The 23,600-nt window shown below is 35.6% G+C and overlaps 1 pseudogene; it reads right to left on the bottom strand.

Annotated features, from left to right (window-relative positions):
• Positions 1 to 1,788: 1,788 nt before the first annotated feature.
• LOC113222662 lies at positions 1,789 to 3,699 on the bottom strand (annotated as a pseudogene).
• Between the last annotated feature and the right edge of the window lie 19,901 nt (positions 3,700 to 23,600).

The following is a 23,600-nucleotide window of genomic DNA, read 5'->3' as shown; positions in this document are numbered from 1 at the left end:
CTGATTATGTTGCTAAATTGTACTGTATTTCAAACACAGCATTTATGCCTAGCCTAACTTCAGTCTTTACTCTATGATCAAGTTTTACTTGATTGCATTTATAATTTAAGTCTAGGCTTTCAACTAATTTAGGAAATGGCTTGGAAATACAGGAAGAAAGGCTAATTATAAAGGTACATTTGTTTTTTGCGGGGTCTGGGCCCCACAAAAGGTGTTTGTCTTGTAGGGTTCAATAAGTATTGCCCTTCTCCACAGCACATAGCACTCTTACTACTTCCTGACTCGTTACATTGATGAACACTTATTCAGCACCTTAACCAATTTTGTATCTACTGTCTTTACTAATCATTTGTGACATGTGAACTTGGTCATTTTAAAGAAAAATCTAGGCCATCCAGCCTTCTATCTCTTTGTCTTCTCTCTCTGAGGAAGAGATGATTTTATATATATATATATATATATATATATATATATTTGAGGCAGTTGGTGGTCTTAATTCTTTTCTCTTACCAAACTTCATGAGATAGTTTTGTTCTTCCCTATTACACTAGAATATTTTGTTTATAGGATTTGTTGTAGCTAAAGTTAATATTAAAAAACTCTTAGTGCATTTGTTTATATTGGCCATCGTTAGAAACTTAGTATTGCATTTGGACTTAGTGGTGACGAGCATCTTTTCACCTGTAATTTTGGTCTTCATTGCTCCCTTTATTGATTTTGGAGTAAAGCGGTTGGTACTGTAGTTGTTTTATGGGCAAAGAGATAGATTGCTAACTGGTATATTTGTGTTGGCAGGGATGGAAAGTGATCAGGGCAAAAGAAATACCCTGTTCCCACCCACACTACTATATATATCAGAATCTAGAGGACTGTACATGTGTCGTTTTGGAAAATGGTATTTATTGTTTTTCTATTCTGAAGGAAGGAAAGCTTGATAGTTGGTTCTCTTGGTCAGTGTGGATATACAAAAATTAAAGCAAAATGCAGTTGACTACAACCTACTATTAGGAAGATCTTTATTCTTTAAAAGTTATTCTTTAAAGGATGTATATAGTCATTATGAATGGTGTAAGTACATTTGAATTTTTAAATTTTGAATGGCTTAACCTTGTGCTAAGTCAGATCATTTAAAAACTATATATCTGAACTTTTTTTTTTTTTTTAACTTCTTTCCCACTAATATTTTTGGTTTATAGAACTACAATATTATACTGGCAGCTTTTACTGTGGAATGAAGAAAAAAGAAAAAAATTTACATGAAATGCTTCTGTAATTATAAAATCGACAAAATTTTGCTCACTGCTTCTTACAAAGAAAACTTATGAGAAACTATCCCAGGATTAAGGCACTGGAAGAATTTCTTCCAAGTTTGCTATATAAGAAGCAATGAAGAGAATTATAGAATTCAAAATATTTAAGCAAATCATATATTTTTTTTAGTAATTTATTGGTTGAAACTTATTAGCTATAATTTTCTTAAGCTATGATACCTTGAAAAGGTTTTCCCTTTTAATTTTGGAATTGAGATTAAGAAACAATTTGCTCCTTGTTTTGTAGGGAATGATTTTCAATGAATTCACTTTTGTTTCCTTTTTTATTTTTTCCCCCTATAAATAGGACTATCAATTATGTTAAAGAGAACCAATACCAACTTTTCTCCTGTGGAGCACAGTGATAAACACATTTTTTCAACGATGTGTTTAGGATAGAAAGGGGTGGGGAGAAGGGAAGAGACAGGAATGTGAATGTATAATGTACTAAGAGAAGTGACAGGGATCACCCCCTCCTTTAGCCCTTTGCTGTTTTTTCCTCTTTGTTTTCTGCATCCTCAAGGTATGCATGCAACATCAGTCTCTCTTCATAAAATGCTGTCATAGTTTTGTATACATTTCACATTAGCTTCTTTTGCAAGAACCAGGTCTGCTTCATCTGTCTTTCCATTTTATTAAAAACATAAATCGCCACAGCAATCTGTTGCCCCAATGATCTTTTCTGGTTCTAGTCTTATCTCAAAGCCCCGAGTGATATCATTGCTCTGTTCTCTTTTTTGGACTTGGTACTCTCAGCACAGTTTGAGAAATTGGATTTCCTTGCTACTTTCTGACTTCTCCCCAGGTTTGTTATTTTAACCCTCCTTCATCATCTTAAACGTTTTTGTAAACTAAGAAATGAGCTAAAGGCAATCCAAGTTTTTCTCAGATTCCCAAGTATTGTGCTCCTCAGAAAAGCCTTTCCACATCAGTAGATACTCCACTTGCCCCTTAACCACATGCCTGTCTAGTACCTTCTCCACAGTGTACTCTTCATTCTCTGACGAACTGTCAGCTGTGTGCTTGATTTTCTTTCCCATGTTGCACTGTTCCACCTGAAGGACTAAGGCCACTGCATCCCAGATACCCCCAGTTTGTTCTTTCCCTCTGGGCTATCAATAGCGGCCTCCCCTCCCAGGTCTAGGCCTTGGCAGACTGACCTTCATTTTCTTTTTGATTAAGATATATTTCAGTCAAGATTCAGTTAGGTAAATGTAAACCATGCTAGATAATTCAGTAGAAGGAACTTACTCATAGAATCACTTTTAAAGGTGTTAGATGATGATCTGAGAGAATAGACAGGAGATGGTGAACCTGGACAATGGCAATTGTGGCAAGTTGCTGTTAGCTCTAGAAATGGAGGGACAAAGGAAAAAGAAAGTATTACTAGAGCCCACAGACAGGAGATGGTTGATGAGAGGAAGCAGCACTGATTTGTATGAGAGGGTACCTCTGAAGAGATATAACTACTGCTATAGAGGATCCTAAAGCAGAGGGGTTAGGGGAGAAAGACCCTCGTTTCTCCTTCCTCTTGACTTCTGATTTCTACCACTGCCTTCCTTTAGCCAAACCTAACCAGAACCCAAAGACCTTTGTTTTGAAAGAGATTTCCACTGATTACTGAATTTTACATTGGCAGTTTTTTTTTCTTCCCATACTTTAAGTCCTTCCAGTGTCTTCTGGCCACATTTTCTTCTGATGAAAAATCTGCTTTTTATCTGGTTCCCTGGATATAATGTACACTTTTAGGGGCTTGCTTTTAAGATTTCTTTATCACTTTTCATTTTAATTTTTGAGTAGGTAATACATGTTCATGGTTCAAAATGCAAAAAGTATAGAGTGTACAATGAGATACCCTTGCCATTTACATCTACCTGTCCCCTAGTTTCCTAGTTTCCGTTTCTGTAGCCATCCAGTGTACTTATTTTCATGAATTTTCCTTTCAGATGTATAATGCATATATAAGAAAAATAAACCCATATTCTCAATTTAGACAAATGTTAGTATACTATACACACAGTTTTGTATCTCCGTTTTTCACTTAGTTATCTTTCCTCATCAGCATAGAAAGAACACTGGTCATCACATTGGCTGTAGAGTATTTCACTCTTATGTGTATATCAAAATGTAATTAACCAGCCCCTTACTAATAGATACTTAGTTTTTGTTTCAATCTTTTGCTGTTACCAACAACCATTTAATGAATTGCCATGCATGAGTGGAATATGTACAAGGGTATTTGTATATCCTAGATGTATCCGAGGAGTAGAGTTAATTGCTTGATGAAAGAGTATAATTTATCAGTTATCATACATTTATACAAAGAATATAATTTGTCATTTTGGTAGATACTGCCAAATTTCCTCTGTAAAGGTTGAACCGATTTACATTTTTGCCAGCAATGTAAGAGAGTAACAATTTTCTCACACCTTTGTTAAGGTTTTTTTTTTTTTTTTTTTTTTAATAATGGGAGACTTTAACACCCCACTGTCAATATTAGACAGATCAATGAGACAGAAGGTTAATAAGGATATCCAGGACTTGAACTCAGCTCTGCACCAAGCAGACCTAACAGACATCTACAGAACTGTCCACCCCAAATCAACAAAATATACATTCTTCTCAGCACCACATCACACTTATTCCAAAACTGACCACAGAGTTGGAAGTAAAGCACTCCTCAGCAAATGTAAAAGAACAGAAATCACTATACTGTCTCTCAGACAACAGTGAAATCAAACTAGAACTCAGGACTAAGAAACTCACTCAAACCGCTCAACTACATGGAAACTGAACAACCTCCTGAATGACTACTGGGTACATAACAAAAATAAGGCAGAAATAAAGATGTTCTTTGAAACCAATGAGAACAAAGACACAACATACCAGAATCTCTGGGACACATTTAAAGCAGTGTGTAGAGGAAAATTTATAGCACTAAATGCCCACAAGAGAAAGCAGGAAAGATCTAAAATTGACACCCTAACACCACAATTAAAAGAACTGGAGAGGCAAGAGCAAACACGTTCAAAAGCTAGCAGAACGCAAGAAATAACTAAGATCAGAGCAGAAGTGAAGGAGATGGAGACATAAAAAATCCCTCAAAAAATCAATGAATCCAGGAGCTGGTTTTTTGAAAAGATCAATAAAATTGACAGACCGCTAGCAAGACTAATAAGAAAAGAGAGAAGAATAAAATAAACACAATAAAAAATGATAAAGGGGATATCACCACCGATCCCACAGAAATACAAACTACCATCGGAGAATACTATAACCACCTCTATGCAAATAAACTAGAAAATCTAGAAGAAATGGATAAATTCCTGGACCCATACACTCTCCCAAGACTAAACCAGGAAGAAGCTGAATCCCTGAATACACCAATAACAGGCTCTGAAATTGAGGCAATAATTAATAGCCTACCAACAAAAAAACATCCAGGACCAGACGGATTCACAGCCGAATTCTACCAGAGGTACAAGGAGGAGCTGGTACCATTCCTTCTGAAACTATTCCAATCAACAGAAAAAGAGGAAATCCTAACTCTTTTTATGAGGCCAGCATCATCCTGATACCAAAGCCTGGCAGAGACACAACAAAAAGAGAATTTTAAACCAATATCCCTGATGAACACTGATGCAAAAATCCTCAATAAAATACCGGCAAACCAAATCCAGCAGCACATCAAAAAGCTTATCCACCACGATCAAGTTGGCTTTATCCCTGGGATGCGAGGCTCATTCACCATAAGCAAATCAATAAACGTAATCCATCATATAAACAGAACCAAAGACAAAAACCACATGATTATCTCAATAGATGCAGAAAAGGCCTTTTTACAAAGTTCAACAGCCTTTCATGCTAAAAACTCTCAATAAACTAGGTATTGATGGAACCTGTCTCAAAATACTAAGAGCTATTTATCACAAACCCACAGCCATTATACTGAATGGGCAAAGACTGGAAGCATTCCCTTTGAAAACTGGCACAAGACAGGGATACCTTCTCTCACCACTCCTATTCATCATAGTGTTGGAAGATCTGGCCAGGGCAATCAGGCCGCAGAAAGAAAGAAAGTGTATTCAATTAGGAAAAGAAGAAGTCAAATTGTCCCTGTTTGCAGATGACATGATTGTATATTTAGAAAACCCCATCATCTCAGCCCCAAATCTCCTTAAGCTGATAAGCAACTTCATCAAATTCTCAGGATACAAAATCAATGTACAAAAATCACAAGCATTCCTATACACCAGTAACAGACAAACAGAGAGCCAAATCCTGAGTGAACTCCCATTCACAATTGCTTCAAAGAGAATACAATACCTAGGAATCCAACTTACAAGGGATGTGAACGACCTCTTCAAGAAAAACTACAAACCACTGCTCAACGAAATAAAAGAGGACACAAACAAATGGAAAAACATTCCATGCTCATGGATAGGAAGAATCAATATCGTGAAAATGGCCATACTTCCCAAGGTAATTTATAGATTCAATGCCATCCCCATTAAGCTACCAATGACTTTCTTCACAGAATTGGAATAAACTACTTTAAAGTTCATATGGAACCAAAAAACAGCCCTCATTGCCAAGACAATCCTAAGCCAAAAGAACAAAGCTGGAGGCATCATACTACCTGACTTCAAACTATACTACAAGGCTACAGTAACCAAAACATCATGGTACTGGTACCAAAACAGAGATACAGAGCAGTGGAACAGAACAGAGCCCTCAGAAATAATACCACACATCTACAACCATCTGATTTTGACAAACCTGACAAAAATTGGAAATGGGGAAAGGTTTCCCTATTTAATAAATGGTGCTGGGAAAACTGGCTAGTCATATGTAGAAAGCTGAAATTGGATCCCTTCCTTACACCTTATACAAAAATTAATTCAAGATGGATTAAAGACTTAAATGTTAGACTTAAAACCATAAAAACCCTAGAAGAAAACGTAGGCAATACCATTCAGGTCATAGGCATGGGCAAGGACTTCGTGACTAAAACACCAAAAGCAATGGCAACAAAAGCCAGAATTGACAAATGGGATCTAATTAAACTAAAGAGCTTCTGCACAGCAAAAGAAACTACTATCAGAGTGAACAGGCAACCTGCAGAATGGGAGAAAATTTTTACAATCTACCCATCTGACAAAGGGCTAATATCCAGAATCAACAAAGAACTTAAACAAATTTACAAGAAAAAATCAACCTCATCAGAAAGTGAGTAAGGATATGAACAGTGTGGTGATTCCTCAAGGATATAGAATTAGAAATACCATTTGGCCCAGCCATCCCATTACTGGGTATATACCCAAAGGATTATAAATCATGCTGCTATAAAGACACATGCACATGTATGTTTATTGTGGCACTATTCACAATAGCAAAGACTTGGAACCAAACCAAATGTCCATCAATGATAGACTGGATTAAGAAAATGTGGCACATATATACCATGGAATACTATGCAGCCATAAAAAAGGATGAGTTCATGTCCTTTCTAGGGACATAGATGAAGCTGGAAACCATCATTCTGAACAAATTATCGCAAGGAGAGAAAACCAAACACCGCATGTTCTCACTCATAGGTGGGAATTGAACAATGAGAACACTTGGACACAGGGTGGGGAATATCACACAGCGGTTCCTGGGGTGGGGTGGGGAGAGCGGGGAGGGATAGCATTAGGAGATATACCTAGTGTAAATGACAAGTTAATGGGTGCAGCACACCAACATGGCACATGTATGCATATATAACAAACCTGCATGTTGTGCACATGCACCCTAGAACTTGAAGTATAATGAAAAAAAAAAACCTTTATTATGACAATTTTCAAATATACTTGAAAGTAAAAGTAGTAGAAGCAACTATCACCCAGCTTCAACAGTCACCAGTATATTGTCAATCTTGTTTCAGGTATATTTTCCCACTCCTTACCCACTGCTAGTTATCTTTTTTTTTATGTAAAGCTTTATTAAACAGTATAAATTCCATATAATTCACCCATTGTCAGTTTATAATTCAGTGATTTTTTGGTAAGTTTTATAGAGTTACGCAACCATTACCACAATCCAGTTTTTCATTTTTATTGCCCCAGGAAGCTCCCTCATGCACATTTGCAGTCAGTCCCCAGTGCCTAGCCAGTCCAAGGCAACTCCTGCTCTGCCTTCTGTCTCTATAGAGTTGTTATTTCTAGACATTTCATATAAATGATATCATATAATATGTAGTCTTTTGGATACTTTCACTTAGAGCAAGTGAAAATATTGAAAAATAGTTTTGTGAAATAGTCATGTAAAATAGTCTTTTAAATGACTATTTTTCGCTTAGAATAATGTTCTTGAGGTTTACCTATGTGATAGCATTTATCAGTAGCTCATTCCTTTTTTTGCTGCATAGATTCCAGTATATGGATATATTACATTTTATTTGTGCATTCAGGAATTGATGGCTGCTCAGATTACTTCCAGTTTTGGGCTATGAACATGTGTGTATGTGTTTTAATGTGGCCACGTCTTTTCATTTCTTTTAGGTAGATACCTAGGCATAGAATTGTCAGATGTATGATTAGTTTATGTTTAGCATGTTGTAAAACTGCTACTCTATATCCAAAGTGACTGTACGATTAAAATTCTAACCAATTTCCTATCGAGGTAGCTGTTTCTTTACATCTTCACTAATAACGTTTTTATCTTTTTCATAATAACCATTCTAATGGTTGTACAGTAGAATCTCATTTTAGTTTTAATTTGCATTTCCTCAGCGCTGTCATTGGTAAGCATCTTTTTGTGTGCTTTGCTATTTACATTTTCTTTGACAAAATCTATCAATTTTTTTTGCCCATTTTTGAATTGTATTATTTGTCATCTTACTGAGCTCTAAGAATTCTTTATGTATCCTGGATATACACTCTTTATCCGATACATGATTTGTGATTTATCCCACTGTATATCTTGTCTTTTCATTTTCTTATTGGCGTCTTTTGAAGTTTGGATCACGAGGTCAGGAGATCGAGACCATCCTGGCTAACACGGTGAAACCCCGTCTCTACTAAAAATACAAAAAATTAGCCGGGCGAGGTGGTGGGCGCCTGTGGTCCCAGCCACTCGGGAGGCTGAGGCAGGAGAATGGCATGAACCCAGGAGGCAGAAGTTGCGGTGAGCTGAGATCCGGCCACTGCACTCTAGCCTGGGCGACAGAGCAAGACTCCGTCTCAAAAAAAAAAAAAAAAAAAAAGAAATTTGGTTGTAATGTGTTTTGTGTCGTTTTCTTCATGTTTCTTGATTTTAAGCTTCTTGGATCTGTGGGCTTACAATTTTTGTCAACTTTTGGAAATTTCCTCAAAGAACTTTTTTCAGAAACCACTATTATGTTTTCTTCAGGGATGCTACCTGAAGGGGAACAACAGCTGTCCTGCAGCTCATTAATAGCTCTAATTGTTTTTTGTCTTTCTCTTTTATTTTAGATAGTTTTCTATTGCTATACCTTTGTTTTCCCATTATATTATCTTCTATAATGTCAAATTTGCTGTTAATACCATACAATGTATTCTTCATTTCAGACATTATGTTTTTTATGTGCAAAAGCTTGATGAAGTTCTTTTGTTTCTTCCATTTATTTACCTAACATGGTTAATCTTTTCTCTACCACTGGGGTTCACAAACTATGGCCCATGGGCCAAATCCTGAAATAATATCTGGCAATTCAGTCTCTACTCTAAACCCAATATAATAGTGCAAGAATTTGAAGCCAGTGGTACACTGAATGTCATGATAGCAACAACAAAACCCATATTCAGTTTAACTTCTGATTGGTTTTACTTATATGCTCCACAATAAAGCCCTAGCAGAAGAAAAGACATGCTTCTTTCTAGGCATAAATGCTGTTTACCTCAACCTCTACTGTCTTTTTTTTTTTTCTTTTTTTAAATAGTAATTTCAACTTTTAGTTTACATTCTGGGAGTATGTGTGCCAGTTTGTTGCATGGGTATACTGCTGAGGTTTGGGATATGAATGATCCCATAACCCAGGTGGTAAACATAGTAACCATTAGTTATTTTTTAAATCTTACCCCCTGCCCCACTGGTAGTCTCCAGTGTCTGTTGTGCCATCTTTATGTCTATGAGTGCAAAATGTTTAGCTCCCACTTATAAGTGAGAACATGTGTTATTTGGTTTTCTGTTCATGCGTTAATTCACTTAGGATAATGGCCTTATATAATGAAGCCCAGCTTTCAAAAACCAGAAATTATAGACACATTAAAAAAAAAAAAAAAAGAACCACTATTAAGAGATAAAGCAATCAGTAAAGCCAGATCCAGATATAAAGGCTATTGTGGAAAAGACAGAATACATTTGAGCAGATTGGAAATTTCGGCACAGAGATGGAAACGTTAGGGAAGATTCAAATGGAAATTCTGGAAATACACACGGTAACAGATGAAGAATGGCTAAGACCTTCAGATTCCTTAGCAGACTTAATGCAGCTAAAGAAAGAATGAACCTTGAATGTAGATTCATAGAAATACCCAAACTAAAAGGCAGGGAGAAACAGAACAGAGTGTCTAAAAATTTAGGAAAATCTAAAACTGTCTACTGGAATCTCACAAGAAGATAAAATGAGGCAGAATAAATATTGACAAAATAATGGCATGAATTTTCTTAAAATAATGAAAAGGATCCAACTACAGAAACTAGAACACAAGTAGGTCAAAGTAACAAGAGAAAAAAAGACATTATCCAAAGAAGAGTGAAGATAATGTGTAGCAGACATCTCTTCAGAAATTGCAAGCCAAAACACAATGAGGTGACAACTTTAAAGTGATGAAAGAAAAAAGAAGTATTAACTTTTTTTTTGAGATGGAGTCTTGCTCTGTCTCCCAGGGTAGAGTGCATTGGTGCCATCTTGGCTCACTGCAACCTCTGCCTCTCAGGTTCAAACCATTCTCCTGCCTCAGTCTCCCAAGTAGCTGGGATTACAGGCGCCCGCCACTATGTCTGGCTAATTTTTATATTTTTAGTAGAGACGGGGTTTTGTCATGTTGGCCAGGCTGGTCTCAAACTCCTGACCTTAGGCAATCCACCCGCCTCAGCCTCTGCTGGGATTACAGGCATGAGCCATCACACCTGGCCAGACTTGCAGTTTGAGAAAATGTATTTCTAAAGTAAAAGAGAGAGATGTATCTAATCAAAAACTGAGGTAATTCATTTCTGGCAGGCCTGAACTACAAAAAACGTTAAAGGGAGTTCCATAAGCAGCACCAGATGCTAGACAGAAATTTGGATGTATCTAAGGAAATAGAGCTGAAAATGGTAAATAAAAACTGAAGATAAATATCAAATTAAATTTTTCTGATTTTTAAACATTGTAAAATATAACTGATGGTCTAAAGCAGGGGTTGACAAAACAGTTTTTAAAAGGGCTATTTTAGACTCATGGACCCTAGTGTCTCTGTTTGTAAACTCAACTTTGCTCTTGTAGCAAGAAAGCAGCCATAAACACTACATAAATGAATCGATAGGGTTGTGTTTCAACACAATTTTTATAGAAACTGGCAGGCAGCCTATGGGCCATATATTCCAGATGCCAGGAATAAAGCAAAAATTATAATGAAATATTATTGGTCTGTAGCATATTTAAAATCAAATGAATGACAAAAATAGCACATAGGATTTTATACCTAAAGCACCATAATATTATTTGAGATTAGGCTGGGATTTTTAAAGACGTACATATTTGTAAACTCTGGAGTAACCGCTAAAAACAGGTGGATGTGTTAAGCCAAAGTGGACACTAAATGGAATCTTAAAATTGCTCAGTCCCAAAGAAGGTGAAAGAAGAGGTCAAACAGAACAAAGGAAGCTATTAAGATGATAGGTTTTAATCTAAGCATATCAAAAATTACATAAAATTTAGCCAGGCACGGTGGCTCACGCCTATAATCCCAGCACTTTGGAAGGCCAAGGCGGGCAGATTACTTCAGGCCAGAAGTTCAAGACCAGCCTGGCCTACATTGTGAAACCCTGTCTCTACTAAAATACCAAAAATTAGCTGGGTGTGTTGGTACACGCCTGTAATCCCAGCTACTCGGGAGACTGAGGCACAGGAATTGCTTGAACCCAGGAGGTGGAGGTAGCAGTGAGCTGAGTCATACCACTGCACTCCAGCCTGAGCAAGACAGCAAGACTCAATTTCAGAAAACAAACATCAATTACATAAAATTCACATGGTCTGCACCTATTAAAGACAGGAATTCGGTTGACAGAAAAGCAAGGTCCAACTAACAGATAACATATCTACGCCCCCATGCCCTTTTTTAGATAAACAGATACATACATTTTTCTACCCTGCTTTTTTTACTTAGTATTATATCTTGGAGATCACTCCACAGTGATACAGACTATTCCAAGTTCGTTTTTTACAATTTGTAGTATTCTGTGGATTCTATGAATTCTATTGTGTTGATGTAGCATAGTTTAGCCAATTTGTCCTCCACTGGTATGCATTTGGGTCGTTTACATTCTTTTCCTGTTATAAATAGTGCGACAGTTAATATTCTTTTGGATACCTCTTTTTGAATTTTTGCCAGATTTTGGGGGTAGGTTCCTAAATTGTAGTGTTGCTAAATATGCCCAGTGTTCCTTCCATAGCGCGTGTACCATTTTGCATTACTACCCACAAAATCTGGCCTTGTATACCTCTGACCTCGTCACAATTTATTCTGTCAATCTTTTGATTTTTTTTTTTGACTGAACTAATAATGAGAAATGGCATCTTGGTGTATTTTTAATTTGTATCTTTCTTATTGTGACTGAAGTTTGAGTATCTTTTTTTCACATCCTTTGGTATGCTTTATCCCCCCCAAAACTCATATTGCAATTTAATTGGAATTGTAACAGCATTAAGAGGTGGGACCTTTGAGAGGTGATTAGGCCATGAGGGCCTGCTCCCTCATAGTGGGATTAATGCTGTTATAAAAGGGTGAGTTTGGCCCCTTTTTGCCGCTTGGCCCTTCCACCTTCTGCCATGTAATGATCTAGTCTTCCTCCTCTCCAGAGGATGTAGCATTCACCGTACCATCTTCTCGGAAGAGAAGGGCCTCACCAGACACCAAACCTGTTGGTGCTCTGATGAGCTGCCAGAACTGGGAGTCAAGTAAGTTTCTCTTCATTATAAATTACTCAGTCTCAGGTATTCTGTTACAGCTGCACAAATGGACTAGGATGTTCCTGAAGACCATTTGTGTTTGATTTTCCATGAGCTATCTGAGTATATGTCAATCCTATTTCCTATACATTAGTTGGACTTTTTCTTCTCATTATTGTTATAGACATATTAAGTTCTTCCTGTGGTGTAAGTTAAAAATGTATATTTTTTCATTTATCTTTTTTTTTTGGAAGACAGAGTCTCACTCTGTCACCCAGGTTGGATTGCAGTGGTGTGATCTTGGCTCACTGCAACCTCCACCTCCTGGATTCAAGCAATTCTCCTGCCTCAGCCTCAGGAGTAGCTGACATTACACATGTGTGCAGCTACCCCCAGCTAATTGTATTTTTTGTAGAGACAAGGTTTCATCATGTTGGCCAGGCTGGTCTCAAACTCCTGAACTCAATTATCTGCCCGCCTCGGCCTCACACCTCAATCCCAGAGTGCTGGGATTATAGGTGTGAGCCTCTGGGCTCGGCCCTTTTTTTCATTTATCTTTTGCTTTGCGTGTGATATTAATCTGTTTAATGCTTTTTTAAGCCATGTAGATTTTAAAAATGTAATTAAAATATATTAATGTTCCCCTATTGCTTCTGAGTTTCTTATCATATCTAAGAAACATTTCTCAGTAACCAAGTTATATAAGGATTTTTTTCCTGATATTTGTGCTGTATAATTTTTAACATTTGGCTGTCCAGTATGAAGAAGTGAATTTTTCCCTGATTTGAGATGAGATGCTGTTTTTATCATATACTAAATTTTCACATACAATTGTGGTCTCGTTTTGGATTTTCTATTTTGTTTCATTAGCCTATTTGTCTGTTCGTGTGCCAACACAATGTTGATTTAATTATAGAGGCTTTACAAAATGTAATATTGGCTAGTCCCTTTTCATTTCTCTTGTTGTTTCATGTTTCCTAGATACTCAATGTTGTAATGAAATTGTCTACCCCCAGAAAAACTTGAAGATACTTTTACTGTATGTAAATGTGTAAATTAGTTAAGGGGAATTTAGCTCTTAACTTATTGAGGTATACACTTTATATACTTTATGTTCCTCCGGTAAAATGACATTGGAACACTAATGCTGAATGAATGCTTATATGTTATTGATGTCATGTGTTTTTGCTCTATTTTTGAAGCCCAGATGAGATTATTTTTATTAGTACTTCAAATTGCCAAAATTCTTTAGCTTATATATTTACTGATTTGCATCTTAGACCTTTCTTTCCAATTTAATTTCCCATGTTTTTGTAAACAATCTATATCTTCCTCTGTTTATCCACTGCTCTTTATTGGTATTTTATAGTTTATTATGATTAGCTAGATGTATAATTATTTTATTTATCTCTGTTCGCATTTTCTGGGCTCTCCTGAATCTATGGATTCAGATTTTTCATCAGTTGTGAAAAATTCTTGTCCAGTTAATGTCTTAGCCACATTTCTTATTTCCCTTTTAGAACTATGATTAAACATGTGTACTCCGCCTCTGTGTTCCTTAATTCTTGCTTCTTGTGTTTTCCATTTCTTTTTCTTTCGGTAGGTACTCTGGATAATTTTTTCAGTGTATCAATTTTTCCTTCAGGTGTATCTAATCGTCCATAAAATCTGCCTACTGACTTTTAATTTCAATGATTTTATTATTTCTGGAAGCATTTTGACTACTGATAATTTTACCTTGTTCTTTATATTTTCAATGTCATCATTTCTTAAACTATATAATACCCTTATTTTGTATTCTCTATGATTTTAATAAAGTCTCTGTGACTAATGTTCTTTTGGCCTTGTTCGTAGTGCTGTGTTTCCTTGTATGTTGTGGTTTTTATTGTTCTTATCATGATTATTTTTGTTTATATTGTGAGTTGTTATTGTCTAGAATAAATTTATCTGTGGTAATTGAAGCCTGGATTGAAAGAATTTGCATTTGTTTTTGTCAGGTGCCTGGAGATATTACTAGCTTGGGACCAATATTAACTAAATTCTTCGCTTGAGAATATTTTGACCATGTAGGTATATGAATTCAGGTCACAACCTACAAGAGAAGATTTTCAAAGTAGTTTTTTTTTTTTTTTTTCTTTTTCTACTTAGCTCCAAGTCCACACTGGCAGTTTTCCTTCCAGTCTAGAAATGTGGGGAAGAATATACTGGTGTAGCTATTTGAATTTTTAGCCAAGGCAAGCTCATTTTAATTGCTTTCAGAGGGAGAATCATTAAAGGTACCTAGTGACTCATACTATGGAAAATACAATGTACAGTTTCTTTAGTTTTGTCCGTACAGTAGTCTCCCCTCATCTGTGGATTCACTTTCTGTGGTTTGTTACCCATAGTCAACTATGGTCCAAAAATGTTAAATAGAATATTCCAGAAATAATACATTTTAAAATTACAGGCCATTCTGAGTAGCATGATGAAATCTCACACCATCCCAACTAGGATGTGAATTATCCCTTTGTTTAGTGGATCTACACTGTATACACTACCTGCCCATTAGTCATTTCGTAGCCCTCTAGGTTATCAGGTCAACTATCATGAGTATCACAGTGTTTGTGTTTAAGTAACCCTTATTTTACTTAATAATGGCCCCAAAGCCAAGAGTAGTGATGCCGGTAATTCATGTATGCCAAAGAGAAGCTATAAAGTGCTTCAATTGAAAAGGTGAAAGTTCTCAACTTCAGAAAAAAAAATTGTATGCTGAGGTTGCTAACATCTCACAGTGAGAACAAATTTCCTATCTCTGAAATTGTGAGGGACAAAGAAATTCATGCTAGTTTTATTGTCCCACCTCAAACTGCAAAATTTAAAACCACACAGTGTATGTTAAGGTGCTTAGTTAAGATGGAAAAGGCGTTACATTTGTGAGTGGGAGATATGAACAGAAACATGTTCAAATTGATGAAAATTGGGTTAGGTACTATCCATGGTTTAAGCCATCCAGTGGAAGAGAAGGGGTCTGGTAATATCCCCTGTGGATTAGTGGGCACTTGTGTGTGTGTGTGTGTGTGAACAAAATGTTAACTTTTTCCTCCCTCAGTAAAGATGTTACTGAAGAAAGTATTTTGAAGATTAAATGCATTGGAATAGTTGAGTATGTCAACGTTACCCACAATCAAATGCTCTTTGTTACTGTTAAGTAGGACTGAATAGAAATTTCTGTGAGATAACAAAGCTTCAGTTAGTATATATAGAAAAGTTGTTAAAAGTTGAGTGGTTTAAATAAAATGTGGGTTTATTATATTTATTGTCTGTCTCACGTAGAGTAGACCTAATTTTCCTTTACTTAAATTGGTTAAGTGGATTTCTTTTATTTGGATAGTTAAGTATCATATTTAGTGGAATTTTCCTATGGTAGATAAATGCACAAATCTTTCTTGTATTTTAGTGTAAAAATTACTAATATGCTACAGAAATCCAAAAAAGAATAATAATTCTGGTTATCACTCTCAAACACTCTATGTCTGTCTGTGTGTTTTAGGGAAGCCTGGTACCTTATTACCGTTTGTAGTACAGTCATATGTCACAGAATGACGTTTTGGTCAATGACTGACCACATATATGACAGTGGTCCCATAAGATTATAATAGCGTACTTTTACTGTACCTTTTCTGTGTTTAGATACACAAATACTTAACCATTGTGTTACAGCTGCATATAACATTCAGTATACAAATGTGCTGAACAAGTTTGTAGCCTAAGAGCAATAGGCTGTATATCATATAGCTTAGATGTATAGTAGGCTATACCAGCTAGGTTTGTATAAGCACACTCTGATGTTTGCACAATGACACAGTTGCCTAAGGATGCATTTCTCGAATGTATCCCTTTCAGTAAGTGATGCATAACTGTATATAGGAAAATATGGTCTGAATTCCTAGCATCCAAATGATAAAATCAGTCTGTTTCATAAATAGGAACTTTAGTAGTACTCTAGTTATTTGCTTGCATAGCAAATAGGAAGATACTGATTGATGAAAGGCAAATAAGTATGATTATGTATCATCGATTTTTTAAAAATTCAAAACACAAATCATTTAGCATGTATTTGTCCTACTACAAATTATGTTTGTCTGTATTTACAGTTGACCCTTGAACAATGCAGGGGTTGGGGTGCTGACCACCCTCCCCCATGCAGTCATATTCACATATAACTTTTGACTCCCCTAGAATTTAAGTACTAATAGCCTGCTGTTGGTAGGGAGCCTCACCAATAATATAGAGTATTGGTGCACACACATGTTGTATGTTATATGTAGAATACACTGAATTCTTATAATAAAGGAAGCTAGAGAATAAGTGTTATCAAGAAAACTATAAAGAAAAGAAAATATATTCATTCTTCATTAAGTGGAAGAGGATCATTATAAAGGTCTTCATCCTTGTTTTCATGTTGAATTTGCTGAGTTTGTTTATAACTAGACCTGCACAGTTTAAATCCGTGTTATTCAAGAGGGACCTAACTGTAAATCATTTTGTTTGGGAATATCCTGGATAATTATTTCAATTTAGGTAAATGAACTGTACATAACTTATAATTTGGACTCAAATTTTTTATAAATGTATAAACTATTAACATATTAAAACATGGTAAAAATGTATTAAACACATTTATTGTAGAAACATATTCAACATGAAAAACTGATAAATATGATACAATAATAAATTTTTGGAAAGAAATCTTTTGATGAGTTTAATCAGATATTTTTTATAAATCGTTATAGTTTAAAAATAATTAGTCTGTTACATTTCAACAAAACTGACATATGTATAGCTGAGCAGAACAAACCTCTGAAGATCTTGTGTTTCCTTATAGATTGTTGAAGAAAATCTGGATGGTGACATGTTAATAAATAATGGTTGTACTATATTATTAATCAGCAAATACCTATAGCACTAAGTGCCAGGAATTATGCCAAGTGCTTTTCAAGAGGTGGTTACTAATATTATTACTTGTGTTTTATAAATAAATAAACTGAAGCATTGAGATATTAAGTAACTTGCCCAGGGATACTCATCAATTAAGCAGTGGAGCTGAGATTCAAACCTAAACACCTAGACCATGGGTCTGTAAAGGACCAGATACTAAATATTATAGGCTCTCTGCCTACAATAGGTCTGTGTTGTCACTGGTCAACTCTACCACTGTGGTATGAAAGCAGCTATAGTCAATATGTAAATAAATGGATATGACTGTGTTCCAGTAATACCTTATATATTGGCACTGATCATTGTATTTCATGTAATTTTCACCCACCATGAAATACTATTCTTTTGACTTAAAAAAATTTAAATATGGCTAACCATTCATATCTCATGTACTGTACAAAAACTGGCCTTCCTCGGGCCAGATTTGGCCTGTGAGCAGTAGTTTACTAGCCTTGCTGTAGGCTGTTACTTCTTATGGGCTTCTACTTTATACTATTTTGGACTCATTCAGTCTGCACCCTACAGAGTTTTCTTCCATAAGGAGAGCTACACAAGTTGATCTCTAAACATTTAGTTGATTATTTATACAGTCAATAGGAAATACAACAGGTTGGAAACAAGGGGTTTCTCATTCTACATATATTTCAGTTTCTTATAGTAATTTCAGCCTTTTCTTACTTCATAAATACTTGCTGTCTTCCTTAAAACTTCCTCTAAGGAAAAGGTTTGATGTGTTTTGCCTTTATTTACTGTTACTTTGCATGTGGTTTTTCTCTCTTTAATATCATCATCATGGAGTTGGACCATGTTATTTAGGTAACTGGTAGTGGGGCATGCACACTACCATCTGTGCTTTAGATGGTACAGTCCAAACAGCAGTTTGTAAAGTTGGTGAGTAGTGGGTTCATTTCTGTTTTAGGAACATAATAACTGCTGTGTTCAACATGGATTTTGAGTAAGTATGGAATGTCTAGAGTGGAGGTCCATTAGATGTTTAAAGATGAGATAGATGTGAATTAGTGCTTTGTTACTAGGAATAGAGAAGATTCCAGAGGTACTTTTTGTTGGACTTGTTTTATACTTATTAATAGTAAAATGAAAAATTACAAAAGGATTAGTAACAAAAAATAATTCTGCCTTTCATTTCTGACCCCTAGTTCTTATTTGCCCTTTGCGGAGTCAGTTGCTTTGCTGGATATCCTGCTAGATAGTCTGACAATGTACAAACTTTATGTATTGGTGTATATGTTCCCTCCACCCCTTGACCCCTCACCTCCATTCCCATTTACACAAAGATACTGTAATGAATATGTATCTCTGTGTCTTTGCTTAACAATATATCTTGGAATTTTTTATTCATATAGATGTAGCTATATTCTCACTAATGTTCCATTAATATTTGTATTGTATTTCATTGTATGGATATATTTAATTTACCTAGTACCCTATGGTAGACATTTCCAGAATATTTCCAGTTTTTTGCTACTATAAACCATTTGTAATGTATATTGTTGTTTATGTCTTTGAGCTTATATATGTATATTTCGAGGATGAAATTTCTATAAGTAGAACTGCTAGGTCAAATTGTATGTGTACCTTTTAAATTGTGATGAGTATAGGAACATTTACATTCCCTCCAACAAGATTATCAAGTCCTGTTTCTATACACCAAAGCCACCATAGAATACATCATCTCTTATTTTCATAAATATGAGAGGAGAAATGGTATTTCATCTTTATAATTTTGGCCTGACAATGAATAAGAGCATGTTTTTCTATTTGAAAAAAAAAAAATCCACTTGCATTTATTTTCTGTGAAATATTCTCTTGCAGTTTTCTACTAGGTTATTGACTTTTTATTTTTTTTAACCTAACTTGTAGAAGCATTTAAATTAAGGAAATCATCAAATAATCTTTCTCCGTGTTATCAGTTTGCTTTGGACTGGTTTTAAGTTTTTTGGTCCGTTGATATTTTAAAATTTGTAGTAGTCAAATTTATAAAAATGTCAGGTTATGGAGTATGGTGATTGTGCTGTAAGTGTGTAACTGTGTAATATTTAGGTATTTTATATAATTTAAAAGCATATATATTCTCATAGTTATATTTTATAATTTTAGTCTATTAGTGATTTGTTTTGATTAAAAGCAAAAACCATTTATTAAAAAAACAACTTCAGGTAGTTACACTTGAGGATTCTGCTAGATGAATTAAGATCTAAGATTTAGAGGGATTTGTCACTTGTACTACTTTAGGATTGCTAAACAATAAATAATTTTATAATTTTCCATGCTCATGATTAGGAAATCATTCGTGTTCTTTTCTTTATGAATCATAAATTATTTTTTTTTTTTTGAGGCAGAGTCTCGCTCTGTCGCCCAGACTGGAGTGCAGTGGCCGGATCTCAGCTCACTGCAAACTCCGCCTCCCGGGTTCACGCCATTCTACTGCCTCAGCCTCCCGAGTAGCTGGGACTACAGGCGCTCGCCACCTCGTCCGGCTAGTTTTTTGTATTTTTTTAGTAGAGACGGGGTTTCACTGTGTTAGCCAGGATGGTTTCGATCTCCTGACCTCGTGATCCGCCCGTCTCCGCCTCCCAAAGTGCTGGGATTACAGGCTTGAGCCACCGCGCCCGGCCATGAATCATAAATTATTAAGAGCACTAATTTAGTAACAGTATTTCCAAATGATTTATTTAAAAATGAGGAACTACAGAATTTGAGCAATCCTGTTATGAGTGGGATAATCAAGGTAAGCTTAGCGTGAGGAACCACGTGTCATTCATTAGCTATAGTTGTTAGTATATGCTGTAATAGAAATGTTGGCCAAGAGTTTTATGGTGATTCTCTAACTTATGTTTTTGTGTTAATTTTATACAACTCTTATATCACCCTGAAAAAAACGAGATTTCGGATTTTCTCTGGAGTCCTATTATATTACGGTGAAGCCGGACTTTGGGTTCATTTTAGATCATCCTTCCATATATAGCTCTATCATTGCTGTGACCTTGTATGCCATTAAATTGTATTGCATTGTGGTCATTAGTAGGCATGAGTAATATAATTGTTTCATTCTATAGTTCTAAAACTGAAGTATATTTCTTTGTATTTTCCTTGAAGGCACTTCTTTTAAAATCTTACAGAAAACATAATATGAATTCTGGTGATCAGTACAATTTTTTTAAACCAAAAAATTTTAAGTCAAATATTTGATATTCGATAACTGTTACTAGTTGATAATCTTTTAATTGGAGCAAAACTCAAAGAAAGCAATGAAAGTTATTCACTTATTCTTTCTAGGAGTTTCTTTGAGTTGCTGCTGTTCTTTGGAAGAGATGAGTTTTATGAAGAGCCCTTAAAGGATATTCTTGGATCATTCCAGGTAAAAAACAGTTTACTACTTCACATTTTGTTTACACTTAAAATAGACCATTATGCTCTTGCTAAATACAGCTTATTGGTTATTTATTGCTTATAAGTTTTTAATGGTTGCTAACGTGACAGTGTTTAAGATCCTGTTATTACTGGCTGATAAAGAAAACTCATATAATTAATTTTTAACTGTATTCCCAAGCAGTTCCTAGCTGGAATTCATATTCCACATTTGCTAGAAAAGTGCCTGCTACCACCCTTGTGGATTCCTAGAACTTTCCTTGGTAAAAAACGATTCTTCTTTGCCAGACTTGAAGCAAGCTGTCTATCCCATGCCACTTTTTCCCTAGTCTGTACCTTGATTTTCTCTCTCATAATAGCTTTCCCCAGCTAGGAGGCAGAAGATTTTTTTTTTTTTTTTCGGGCACCTGTTATAGGAGAGAGGAGAGTAAATTCAGATGGGAATGACAAAAGATTCAAGACCTCTCCTGTAGATGAAAGACATTTGATCTTTTTACTACTTACTGGGAAGCAACCCTGACCCCACTCAGTGAAGTAAAGGAAGATGTACTTTGAGCTCCCCCTAGGGGTGAAGTCTCCCTGACCACCCATTTAGAACTGAAATACACAGACAACGTATCTTGTATTTGTTACCATGGTGTTAAAAGAAAGGCTTATAGACAACCACACTGCTGTATTAGGTACATTATATTGAACATTCTACTTTAACCATTCTTACATTCAGCAAAAGAGGTAAAAATACCTGTTCTCATGGAACTTCTGTTCCAATTAGAGTATATATTCAAGTATTTAAAACTTATTAATTTTCCATTCTATTTTTTTTTTGGACGCTTGTATTCTCGGTAATCCATTCTTAAAATTTTACTCGGCAAATGTTTATTGAGTCCTCATAGTATGCTTTGCACTAAGGTCTGAGAAAAACAGTAGTAAGCAAAACAGAAAAATCCTCCTATTGTGGAGTTAATAATTCTGGTATAGGGACAGAAAGACATTCAAACCTTTATAAATGAAAAACTGACAGATTCATTAGAGAAAAATAGAGGAGGATGGGGATAGTGCTGGCATAGTGATATTGGGGAAGGATATTTCAGTATTAAATGGAGAGGTAAAGAAATACCTCATAGAGATGTCAGCTGACCACTGATAATGGGAACCATTGAAATGTTTGGAGTAGACGAGGGACAATATTTAACTTCCACTTTAAATGTATGGAAAACATAACACTAGTGAAGGTACATATCCTTTATTTTTTCCCTTGTAAGCAGGGTGCCCATTCAGTTATCAAAATAATAAATTTTTCAAGGAAAAGTTAACGGTTTTGCATACTTTTCCATCTCCTGTTCTGATCCTTTGACACTCTCTCATCCTGGCTGATTCTAAAGCTCATCTACTAACCCCCCAACCCCACCTTTTAAAAGTCTCTGCCATTTCTGCCACTTTTGTTACTGTGGCTTCTTCCTACTCTGAATTTCCTTGAACCTGTAACTCCTACCTTCTAGGAGAGGTTTCACCTTTTGCTCTCATGTTATCTTTACTTAGAGAAACATCCTTCATTTGCTGACCTGAGCTTCTGCTGTAAGTGCTTCCCAGGCCTGTGCCCTTGGGAACTCAGGAAGGGCTAACATGTAGTCCATCATGTATACCTCCCTAAAACCTGTATTTTCCAAGCTTACAAATTCTCCAGGCTTTTGACTGACATTGATAATAGTCACTAATAGTGATAAGTGACTAATTCAGTGACAACCCCAAATGTCACTTTTTGAAATATTTTTAATATATTGTACTGTGCAAGTACAAACCCTAGCTCCCCAAGTGGTTCATCTCCATACATCTTTCATACAGATTCATACCAGCATAAGATGGTGTTCTTTCTCTTCTCCCATAAGTAGGACAAGCACAATCCTACTCATATTTTAATGTACATAAAGATCACCTGGGGATCTTGTTAAAATTTAGATTATGATTCAGTAGTTGTGGGAGGGGGCCTGAGAGTCTGCATTTCTGATAAGCTCCAAGGTGATATTAATGCTGCTAGCCCCTGAACCACACTTTGAATACTAAGGTATTCTTTGCTGGATTTGAGTTAACTTCTCTTTCCCCTGCTGTATTTCCACCGTGAGTTTACCAGCTTTGCTGCTTACACTGTGTCATCCTGGGCAAGTTTCATAATTTCTGTATCACTTTCTTTATTTGTAAAATGGGGGCAATAACTAGACTTGCTGCATAGTAACTTTACGGGTTAAATGAGTAAAGTGCTTGGCATAATTCCTGACAAAATGATCATGTCACTGTTTTTATAGTAGGCAGTAGAGCCTGTCTGGTGAAGGGCATGAGTTCTCAAGTCTTACTACCTGGATTTTTATTTTTACAACAATACCAAAACCACGCTATTAGATTTATTATTTTCTTCCATGAATTTCTGATCTCTTAAAATCTCAGTTGTTCAAGTAAAAAGTTTTAATTCTTCTTACCTATAATTTTTCCTCTCTGTTATTTCTAGAAGAAACTTCATTCTTAGAGTCAAATGTTCCATTTACTGGCTTATAAAAGTTTTCTTCTAAGCCTTTTACTTCCAGTAGTTTTGTTTACATTTCTCATATGATGCATCTGCCTCATCATCATTATATCTAGCAGTTTTCGAGATTCCCAATGAAATGACAAAAATAATGTAAAATGAGGGAAAATAATAATGATAAATGCTGGAAACTAGGATGGGAGCTTGATGTCAATTGCTCAGGGATGAAACCAGATTGATGGGGGGGGGG

Source organism: Piliocolobus tephrosceles, unplaced genomic scaffold, assembly GCF_002776525.5.
Source record: "Piliocolobus tephrosceles isolate RC106 unplaced genomic scaffold, ASM277652v3 unscaffolded_33008, whole genome shotgun sequence".
NCBI lineage: Eukaryota > Metazoa > Chordata > Mammalia > Primates > Cercopithecidae > Piliocolobus > Piliocolobus tephrosceles.
Note: the sequence above shows the minus strand (reverse complement) of the source record. Positions and strands in the feature narration are given on the sequence as shown.